The following is a 12,500-nucleotide window of genomic DNA, read 5'->3' on the forward strand; positions in this document are numbered from 1 at the left end:
GCACCCACATGAATAGAAAGGATAAAAAGAGGAAAACAACTATAAATTCACAGAGATCGGGAGAACTTAAATACTAATTACCAAGTTCTCTTCACTAAAGATTTAAGATTATCGTCAGAAGACACCTTATAGTTTTAGGTTTGACAAGAGAATATTGTAAATAAGAAAACAAAAAGAAAATAAACAGGAAAGATATTAAGACCCGATAAGATTTCCTTCTCATTTTAAAGGTCTAAAGGTCATACACGTTCGACAGCGGCGAGGGACGCTTCATTGCGGTATGTCCTAGAAACAAAACATGTACACCTGTGTCCTTTAAATATGCTCTGTACACACATTATCAGCGCGCAAACACTTCCCCACCTAAGCTAGGACCACGGGGAGTCAGAGGGGGTTCGCTTAGGAGAAATTCTTTATTATGAGATAAGAATACTTTTATATTTAAGAGGAATTCTGTTATGTTAAGAGAAAATCCAAGATTTCCGAGGTGAATGAATTCTTATCTAACGAGGCAGATTTTTTTCTAAGTTGATGATGTCGAAATTGAAAGAAAAATAGAATCTTTCATAATGACAAATTCTACTCTTTCGGAGATGATTCTCTCCAATAGTAATATTAATAATAATAATAATAATAATAATAATATAAATGATATCATAAATAAATAAATAAAAACACTCGCACATCTCTATGGTCTCTTGAGAATCGCTTTTAGGATTTACTCCTGGATATGGGATGAAACTTGTTGCAAAGTAAAATTAAAAAGAGGAAAATAATAATCAAATGAGATCGGGGGAAACGATTGGAAAGTAAAAGGCATAAACCGAAGCAACTATGGCCTAACAGTGGTTTAAAAAAAAAAAAAAAAAACTTTTGTGCCACATATATTATTATTATTATTATTATTATTACATGCTAAGCTACAACCCTATTTAGAAAAGAAGGATGCTATAAGCCCAGGGGCCCCAACAGGGAAAATAGCCCAGTGAGGAAAGGAAACAAGGAAAAATAAAATATTTTAAGAACAGTAACATTAAAATAAACATTTCCTATATAGACTATAAAAACTTTAACAAAACAAGTGGAAGAGAAATTAGATAGAATAATGTGCCCGAGTGTAACCTCAAGCAAGGGAACTCTAACCCAAGACATATTGGGCTATGTAGGATTACAATGAAAATGAGAGCCAGAGAATTGCCAGACCAAAAGGAAAGACTTCTTCTCTTCCACCAGAACGGATTATTTTCCTCGACCGACAGCTCAAGCAACATTCCAACACACCCACAATCAACAATGACTGGACTGATTCTTTCCTCGTCTTCCTGTTTTCTCTACTAAAATATATTATTGCAATATATATATATATATATATATATATATATATATATATATATATATATATATATATATATATATATATATATATATATATATATATAGACGCATGAGGCACCGCTAAAATGGATTTTTATATAAAAGAAGAGAAAATTCTCCTAACCCACAGCCAATCAATGCGACATTCCATTCTTCAAAGTAAAAGTTCACAACAATGCCACGCATTAAAGTTAGTAAACAACTTTTTTATTGTTACACAAAACTGAGATTGTCTTCGGGGTGGGTGGGGGGGGGAGGGGGGGGGGGGGGGCGGCGGCAAATTGTATGACAACCTTATACCAAGAAAGTTTTATAATAAATGCTGAATAGACGTCACCAATGCCATAATGTATATCATGATATTAGCAATGAAAATTATACAATAAAATGATACACTAATAATTCAATATAAAAATACTTTGGACAAAATATGTGGCCCCGAGACTATACAATAAGCCCCCACTAAACATCCGAAAGACTGAAGATGATAAGGCTTTCAAGAAGAATTTTTTTTTTTTCATAATGTGTATACTCTGTGTGATACGCTAAATGCAAAAGAATGTATACCACAAACAGATCTTACAGGTCCTGTAAAGCACAGGGTTTCCCTGTATGATAGGACCAGGAATACAGCCCTTAAAGTAAAGTAAGAGAAATAAATCCTTCGAAGTTTGGTATAAATTTTCCTCTCCAATTTTGTTTAGTTCTTCCGTCAGAGGATTATTTTGTGAACGGTGCACAATTAACTACGGCTCGAAGGGATAGTTGAAGATTAAAATAAAGGTAAATTTATGCTCGCAATCGATCCATAATTACTGGTATACATAAATCGGATTTTCTTATCACCGATATTCTGGGGTTGGAGTACTCTTGTTTAAAGGTACATTCATACACTGCTACCTTTTACTTCCTGTTTTTAGTTATTTCTTTTAGCTGTTAATTGTTATTTTCTACTTATATAATCTCACTTTTACTAATTTCTTACTCTTTTTTCATTCTTTCTTTTTTCCATATATAGGGGTACTGCGAACTTAACAACAATCAACTTCGTTCTCAACATCTTCAAAATCTAAACCTAATAAAAACTATCATCAAAATAAGGAAATTCCTTCAATGTTCTAAAATAAGCAGAAAAAAAAATAATTTAGATTATTTCCACATTCACACACAAAAGAGCATTCCTGTTTAACTAAAATGCTGCAGATAATACAAAATATGGATCTGTCGATAGCGTAGACTAACAACAACAACAACAACAACAAAGATAACAATAATAATAATAATAATAATAATAATAATAATAATAATAATGAATTAAAAGATATCCAGTATTCAATAAATTGGCATTTTAAGGCTATCGCATTCCAGCATATTCGGCAAATTAAAGGCCATTAAATGATTGATTAATTTAAAGATAATAAATTCAACAAAACAATTTAGTAATCGATGATCAATCTAGACAATAAATGGGGAAAAGCGCGCATAACATGAATGTAAACAACCAAGAACTTAAAAGACACTCCAAAATGTAAAATAAAAGGTTATATTTAAGTAGAACCCGACGGTGAATGATACAAGAACGAATCAGACCTAATCAGTGCAAGACCCGTTAAATGAACACCAATATTCAGGATGAAGTTTTCGGCGGTGATGATTTCAAGTGATCTAGTATTGGGACGCCTTCAACGGCTTATCAATCAGTGCTGATGAATTAATATAATCATATACAAAGACAGGTAACACCAGGTAAGATATTTCTCGTAATGAATAAATCAATGTATCCCAACTTCATTTCTCCACAACGAAACCTTTTGGGGTAACAAGACGAGCTTTCAGTGCAACAACAATTAATAATTACCAACTTAATGTGAACATTTTCACGTAGTATGACAGAGAGAATTTTCTAAATCCTCTTTGCTGCACTTGGACGTCAGAATTCACAAATCTAGGGGCGATGCGTAGATTGAAAGCGAACTTTGGTAATTGCTGGTTGGATCAATTTATAAATGCACGTGGGATTATCTAAATGTAACGTTTCCTCAAAGGCCAATTGACGCAGATATCACAGCACTAACTAAGTTCATCAATGGTAAAGATATATATATGTATATGCGCTGTGATCATCAGTTACTTTCCCTCCACATCGCAATATATATGGCCTAAAGTATATACATATATATATATATATATATATATATATATATATATATATATATATATATATATACATATATATATATATATATATATATATATATATATATGTATATGAATATATATATATGTATATATATATATATATATATATATATTTATATATATACACACACATATATATAAATATAATATATATATATATATATATATATATATATATATACACACACACACATATATATATATATATATATATATATATATATATATATATATATATATGTATATATATATATATATATATATATATATATATATATATAATAAAAAGAATAACATAAATATTACAAATTCGAGTACAGGTTATCACTAAGTAAATCATAATTATCACTCTGCAACATTACTCGGGAGCGAAAAAATGACGCTCCTCCATCACAATGGCAACGCCAGGACAAACTCATTAGCAGAAAAAAGAGAGAGAGAGAGAGAGAGAGAGAGAGAGAGAGAGAGAGAGAGAGAGAGAGAGAGAGAGAGAGAGAGAGACCCACCAGGCATTACGTGCTAAAGGAAACCGCCCCGGAGCAACACCTCACGCACTGCTAAACTCCACCAGGCCCAGAGGCTAACTGGCCAGACTCTTCCACACACACTCGGAGGCAGCAGACTCCCAGGCAAGTCGAAGGAGACTCACAAGGACTCTGCGCCCAGAGGGTTCGTAGGGAGGCAGAACAGGAGGAAAGGGGAGTGAGTCCTAGCAGGATATCCTTACCCTCCTGCTATCCCTCATCCCGGGTACTCGCTGCTGCATCCTATATGACCCTCGTTTTGATTCCAAGAGCTCCCATAAGGATCCGCCCACAGTTTTGTAAGCCTTTACACTTGATCCTACCTCCTTCTTCTCCTCCTTCGATCCTCCACAGTGCTATCGGAACGAGTTCTCCCACTCTTATCCCCGACGTTGTCAATTCTACTCCTACAGTTTATTCACTTATTAGGACACCGACTTGCACTGACAATTACCTCCCTGGCAACAACAACAAGCAGAACAAAGCAACGGTCACCTTCTTCAAAATTTGGACCAAGAGCAAATGTTTCAAAACGATACATCCCTCTTTTCTTGACACTCAAGTTTGTAATAATAATAATAATAATAATAATAATAATAAAATATGCAATGGAATCCTATGTTAAAATTACTCGTACATCTGCTGAAGAAGGAAAAACTTTTTATGATACGAGATTCCCTCTACAGACTCAAAATGTTTCAGATTTCGAAAGATAAAATAGTTTTCTCTGAATTGAATAGTTTACAATAAGTCTTGGTCTAGTTACTAATTGACTAGATATCTATCACATGCTTTTTTTTTAGCCAACGCGCGACAATGAGCTGTGTAGAGCACTGGGGAATTTTAGAGAGAGAGAGAGAGAGAGAGAGAGAGAGAGAGAGAGAGAGAGAGAGAGAGAGAGAGAGAGAGAGAGAGAGATCAAAAGGTGCAAGACGGGTCGGGTCTTACAACGGCTTTAAACATCTAATTAAAAAAAAAATAAAGAAGTGCAGCGTTGTACACAGCTTCAAATACACGTTTAACATCTGTAAGATTGGACAAAAATTTCCCTTTTTACAAATAGAGGATAATACGCGGTAGCTTTGCAAGTCAAAATAATCCCCTTTATAAGAAAAATCTGATAATATTAATAGAACAACCAACTTATTGAGCAAAAGCTCCATACTTCGTTGAACTGAAATTTCCTAGAACTGTTTGAATATTTCTCCAGTCAAGTGTCACATTTAATCATATTAATGATAAATGACTAAGGAAACGTTTTTCCTCCCGGTACAAAATCTGACCGTTATCTGCAAATGTTTTATTTTTCGCTCATCATATGAGACTTGGAATAATTCTTAAAGTCATTATCACCGCATAAAATTTTACTGAGGCACTAGGCAGAGAAATCTAGCTTGTGTTTTCTATAATCTACAAGACTGGGTTGCAAGACTGAGCGATCAAAGTACTTCACACAATCGTTGGTTTTGATGAATTTCTAAAAGATTCAAGGTAACATAAAATAGTTATGTGGCAACTTATCACCTTCTGTAATCGAACAGGAAGAAAAGAAAAGGATAGAAATAACTCTAATACCGGCCATTTAAAAAGCCAGTATTGTAGCAGAAGGAAGTTTATAGGCATTTGCGTAAAGATTTATATTAATAGAAAACTCAAAAGCAATTAGCCATGAGAGAACTTCAATCATTCAAAAAATATAGGCAGTACAAGTTACAAGGATACGTTTTTGAAATAAATTAGCCAACACCAAACTAAGCTATCTTTGCAAAATCGTATTAACTTTTGGAGACCAAACGGCAAAAAGGACTGTGACGTTGAGAGATACAGGATGGCGCAAAAGGTTCCAGCCACCGAAGCAGCTTTCCTAAAAGGGAGATGCAAAATTTTCAGAAAATTACACACCAGGTGCTTGACACATGCGTGACGTTTCAGTGATTTATATGTCGGCTGAACACACAAACACACATACACAATCCTTTTTAAATTACGAGTTTATAATTACAGATCTTTTCCTTTCGCAGGGATAAATAAATCAAATTATTATGAGAAGGGATGAATACACACACACACACACTAGAGAGAGAGAGAGAGAGAGAGAGAGAGAGAGAGAGAGAGAGAGAGAGAGAGAGAGAGAGAGATTTTTGTAACATGATTGAAAATATTTGTTCAAACTTGGAGCGTTTCATCTATTGAGTTAAACAAACAAATGACCCTCAAAATTTTTATATATACAAGATGTTGCGCTGAGGTATCATAAAAAAACATCATTTGTTATTAAAAAATTTAACCAAGAAAAGCAAACGACATTGAACGTCGTTAGCCAACAAGCTATGATGTTATAATTCACAACACTACGTTTAATACAATGATATAAAACTTTAAGAATATTCAGTAACTATCATCTACCTTTCACGCCAGGCTATTAATTAAAAAAAAAAAAAACATTATAAATAATATATCGTTTCCTTGGCCATCTATTAAGGCGAGGGAAAATGTATGGAGTTAGACAAACGCACATCACTTTCGAAAAGTCCGTGATTGTTCTGGCGGTGGCAAAATAATGGGGCACATGTCAAACTCCTCATACACAGCACACACATACCATATATATATATATATATATATATATATATATATATATATATATATATATGTATATACATATACAGTATATATACATATATATATATATATATATATATATATATGTATATATACATATACATACATATATATATGTATATATATGTATATGCATAGATATATATACGTATATACATATACAGTATATATATATATATATATATATATACATATACATACATATATATGTATATATATATATGTATATGCATAGATATATACATATATACATATATATATGTATATATATACATATACATATAAATATATATATATACATATATATACATAAATTTATATATATATATATACATATATATATATATATATATATATATACATATATACATATACATATATATACGTATATATATATATATATATATATATATATATATATATACATATATATACATATATACATATATATGTATATATATATATATACAGTATATATATATACATATATATATCTATATATACATATATATATACATATATATATATGTATATATATATATATATATATATATATATATATATACAGTATATATATATCTATATATACATATATATACATATAAACATATATATGTATATATATATATATACAGTATATATATATATATATATATATATATATATATATATATACAGACAGACAGACAGACAGATTTTCCATAAAAATATCCCACATGGAATTACACACGCAAAATAAATAACACCAACTCTTGGAGTGTGTTTTAAAAATGTTGTTCGTCCTGAATTCTTATTTTTTATTTCATAAAATGTGCAATACTAAGCTCCTTGCACACAGCAAGAATCGGTAAATCTATTGCTAACAAAAAGTCTATGGTACGTAAAACGCCAAAATACCCGTCTTATTGCATATATACAATAAACTAGAATATGACTCATATGATTTAAAATGTCTGATTATTAAAATCGTTTGAACGTAAAGACCCGTTGGAGATTTGAAAACATTTCACCTCTAAATAGAACTTGAAGTGTATTTAACTACGATTGTCGTGTGTCATTTTTAGATTGAAGTAGATATACATTTTCTGAGTAGGATGGAAAAAGGTTGAAAGCAAATGATAAATATTTCGAAGGAAACCGTATAACAAGCATTTTTCAGATGGAATCTGTTAATTCATTCCTCTACTATTACAACGTATATTATTAAAACAGTTGCTCAAAGTACCACGCAGAGATGACCAAAATATCTATTAAAATACATATCATAACAGGTGAAGCATATATACGAGTAAAGAACCTAATTTTAAACTTTCCAGAAACCTGTACTTCTAATGGCAATAATGATGATATCATTCTTCCAACTTCCACACACTAAAGATACTCTAACCGCTACCAACCTAATAGACATTAATAGATTGTGGATATCTAAAAATCTTACTTCATTTACACATTTGTTCCACATGTAGAGGAAACATGCTAAGAACTAACAATTGTCGGCTGGTAATTCAACATGATAGCGAACTTATTACAGAAATTTTCCCGGTAGGTTTAAGATGATCGTTAATTATTATTATCATTATTATTATTATTATTATTATTATTATTATCATTATTATTATTATTATTATTATCATCCATGCTGCAACCCTAGTTGAAAAAGAAGAATGCATCTTATCAGCCTAATGCAGAAATGAAACGAAGAGGCAAGGAATAAACTATAACAAAAAAAAAAAAAAAAAAAAAATAGCCAAAATAACACAGGTTAAGGAAAAACCTTTGTTAAAAAAATAAGTGACATATACTATAAAACAAACAAAGCATTTGAGGAAAATGTGAACTTACGACGTTCTACCAACTCAAATATTTGATTAGATCATTCTACAGTTTAGGCACAACCGAAATTGTACTCCTTGAATGCTGTAGAATATTGAGCCTCGGGAAAGAAAATTTAGCAAACCTGGCACTACATAGTGGATGATATTGTATGGGAAGATCTGAATGTAAAGGATGTCCAGAATTATGTATAAATTTATAAGCATACATAACTAGTTAATTGAACAACGGTACCAGAGATTGATATATCAGGAATAAGGATTTAATGAACAATAAGTTTTTGTTCAATTAGTAAGAAAAGTCCAAATTTTGGGGGTGGGGGAATTTGGATGGCAGCGTAATAAAACCTTTATTGTATCTTGCTTACTATGATGATCTAATTAATCATAATCTGACGGTCGGAAACCCTTACCAATATCTATATGCTTTTGAATTAAGATTTTAATCTTACACTCTGAATTTAAGCATTTTCATTAGTGAAGGAAGTCCATGTTATACATGGGAAAAATACAGACCTCAAAAAAATCTTATAGTTAATAACATTCTAGAATGTTTTCAGATCGATCGAAAGATCATATAAATATGCACATTTAGCAGTGTTGCAGATTATGACCAGGGAATACCAACTCTACGTCAATTCAGAGATGAAAGGATTTTTGAAGTAGAGGAACAAAAGGTTTCAGGATGGACTGGATTTATTTAGAACAGATTGGCCTTCCTCCAAAATATGACAAATATTTGCGACTATCAAGTCATTCATACCCGCATCACAGAATATGGACAATCGGAAAATGTAACAGACCTGCTATAATGAATGGTCCATAATGTTGTCACTGTAAATAATTAGGAAAAACTACCCTGTATTATGTATTATAGATGAAAGGTGTAATATCATGAAGCAGTAAAGAGAAATATAGTCACCGTGTTCAATGCATACTCAAAAGGATTAATTTGTTCATTTCCTAAGATGCCAGCACAAAGTCAAATATATGGCAATGTTTGCTTTATTTCTTGTCAAGACTGATCAGACATATTCTGGACCAAGTGAACAGTTAAAAACTGGGCAAATGGATACTTCACAAATGGAGACAAAACCATCAACCAAAAATTCATAAAACCATCAAAATTCCAAGGAGGAGAATCAAGCCCTGGTCTCCTTGGGGCGAGTGCTTACCAAACATTACCATTCAAAAGTTCCAGGGTGCAAAATTTTCGATGAGAGAGAGAGAGAGAGAGAGAGAGAGAGAAAGAGAGAGAGAGAGAGAGAGAGAGAGAGAGAGAGAGAGAGAGAGAGAGAGAGAGAGAGGACACATTTAAACCTGAAGTAAAGAGAGGTTTACACTGCGCATAACATAGTTGGAACAATGCAAGCTCTTCAATGTGGCATTGGGTGCCACAGCACTTGAAGAAATTGCAAATGATTTGACAAATCTTAGAAAGAAAGTTGCAGCTTACACTGTGAAGGAAAGACTTAAAGGCGTTACTGGCTTTGTACTAATATCAAAGATGGAACTCACACTCAATAACCCTGGCTTGTACAAAAAAAGAAAAAGAAAAAGATTAAGTGTTCTTCCTATTATTATTATCATTATTATCACTATCACCATTATTATTATTATTATTATTATTATTATTATTATTATTATTATTATTATTATTATTATTATTATTATTATTGTTGTTGTTGTTGTTGTTGTTGTTATTAGCCACTACAACCATGTCTGGAAAAGCAGAATGCTACAAGCCAAAGGGCTCCAACAAGAAAAGTTGCCCAATCATTAAAGTGAATAAGGGAATAGCAAATAAACTATATATACAGTTAGTAATACATAGAAACATGAAATATTTTCAGATTAGTAACAACGTTAAAACAGATCAGTCATATATAACTATATATCGAGACTTATGTCAACCTGATCAACAGAAAAAAACGCAAATAGTTTGAACTTCTGAAGTTCCACAGATTCAACTGCCTGATTAGGAAGATCATTCCACAACCTAAATTACAACAACTGGAATATAATTTCTAGAATACTATGTAGTATTGTGCCTTATGGTCGAAAGGCAACAAGATTGTCAGAGAGATGCATGATTATCATTTGTAGAGTTAAAAAATCAGGAAAATATAGTGAACAAGTTGCTCGAGACATCATAAACTTACAAGGCTGACGTGTCAGAAGTAACATATCTTACATCTGTTCATATAACAAAGCTAAAACAGGAGTTTCTGTCTACTATAGTAAAAGAAAAAAAAAAGAAAAATTGTCTACTATGGTAAAAAAAAAATGAAAAAGAAAAATCGGATGTTGTTTTGTAACCAGGATCAAAGATCCGAAGAGGACAAATGAAAATATTATTTCAATGGAGATTATAATTCAACATCCTATTATCTCACGGGAATTCCTTACATATTTCAATCAATTCTCACAAATCCCGATCATCTGACTAAACATTATGAATATATAATCATGACCTCAAATAAAAGATCTGTCAAAACCTTGGAACAAATGGAAGTCAAATATCTAAAAGAGGTCTCTACTGAATGAAAAAAAAAAGAAATTATTACATTAATGCAGACCTACTGAGCTAATTTAATTAACGAAAGTAGGCAGAATCTCCTCACGAATTGTCAAGATAGGAAACCTACCACACAAGAATCGAGGAGCAATCAGAAGAAAACAGAAGACCTATTACTGATATATTTCGGATCATCAATCATGCGCAGTAAATGAACATTAAATACTACCTTCGACATATGACAGGGAAAATTTTTTTAGTATTATGGTAGAAACATGAACAATGAACTGGTAGGACTTTATATATTCCCTGTTTGTAATCCAAGCAGTTCTTCAACAATCAGACTACAAAGAATTTGGTGAGCAAAGGAAAGTAAAAAAAGAAAAATGTAGTCGCAGGATGTAAGTTTTATGTGCTACGTGTTGGCACGTCAAGTATTAGTATTGATAAAGTAAACCTCTTTATGCGCAAATCCAAATGTGATAGCAATGAAATTCAGACAATTTTTGCGTCAAAATGGCCTCTCTAGAATATCTCCTGAAGAAGAATTCTTGAGGGATCATATATCTTGAGAAAACTATCAAACACAAACCTTGGAGATGGCAAACATTTTTTAAGCTGATAGGGAAGATGAGTTAAGGAAAAATGACGGTAGTTAGATAGCTAATCATGGTAGAGAATAGTTTGGAAATTTAGTTTTTAGTAAGGGTGATGCAAGTGGGGTTGAGCCATAATTTGATTTATATAGAGGTACATTTTTCTTGCTATGATCTTAAAGTTAGAATATTACAAAGATGATTTGGCACCATATCAACATAGTGAATTGTATAAATCAAATATCTTTTTATTACCCTTTCGTAGTTTAATTCTATAAAGATGAAGTTCCAAATTCATAAAATACCAAAACCATGGGTGAATCATGGGTGGAAGGAAAATACGTATAGAATTAAATGGTTTTAAAAATTTTCTCAGCTGGCCTTCGGTGGAAAATCGGGCTGACTTTATACGGGGAATCTAATCCACAAATAAAGAATATGTTTTAGGGAATGAGGTCAGCTCAATTGATGATATAATTTTATTACGCTTTATTTGAAATTTTTTTGTAATTGCAAATTTAACATAATTCGGCATCAATTGGAAAAACGAGTCTCTCTTACGTCAAAAAACACACAGTACATCGAATGTCAAAATTGATTACCAATAAAATAATGTTAGTGAGGCAATATAGGAAACAAAATGTTAACCTGGATCAATTTTGTTAAGTATTGAATACCGAAAAAAAAACAAATTTTTCCTGCTTTTAATGCGTCTTCTAGGTAGAAATATAAATACCAAAATAAAATATAAGACGCACATTGATTGCTTCAACGTAAAATGGCATTATCTTTTTTTTTTTTTAATAAAGTTTTGTTATGTGTAGACCTATTGACC

General features: G+C 31.7%; 1 protein-coding gene across 5 annotated transcripts in view; it reads right to left on the minus strand.

The window, feature by feature from the left end:
- Positions 1 to 12,500, minus strand: part of LOC137625715 (uncharacterized) — a 294,152-nt gene that overhangs the window by 139,826 nt on the left and 141,826 nt on the right. Inside the window, exon 1 of one of the 5 annotated variants that reach the window (XM_068356617.1) lies at positions 4,080 to 4,232. The exons of 3 other annotated variants lie outside the window; for them this stretch is intronic. The gene's annotated coding sequence lies outside the window, so the exon portion shown is untranslated. Of the gene's footprint in view, positions 1 to 4,079; positions 4,233 to 12,500 lie in introns of those variants that run through there. One more of the 5 variants, XM_068356625.1, reaches the window with a different exon arrangement.

The sequence above is a fragment of the Palaemon carinicauda genome, chromosome 2 (assembly GCF_036898095.1).
Source record: "Palaemon carinicauda isolate YSFRI2023 chromosome 2, ASM3689809v2, whole genome shotgun sequence".
NCBI classification, from domain to species: domain Eukaryota; kingdom Metazoa; phylum Arthropoda; class Malacostraca; order Decapoda; family Palaemonidae; genus Palaemon; species Palaemon carinicauda.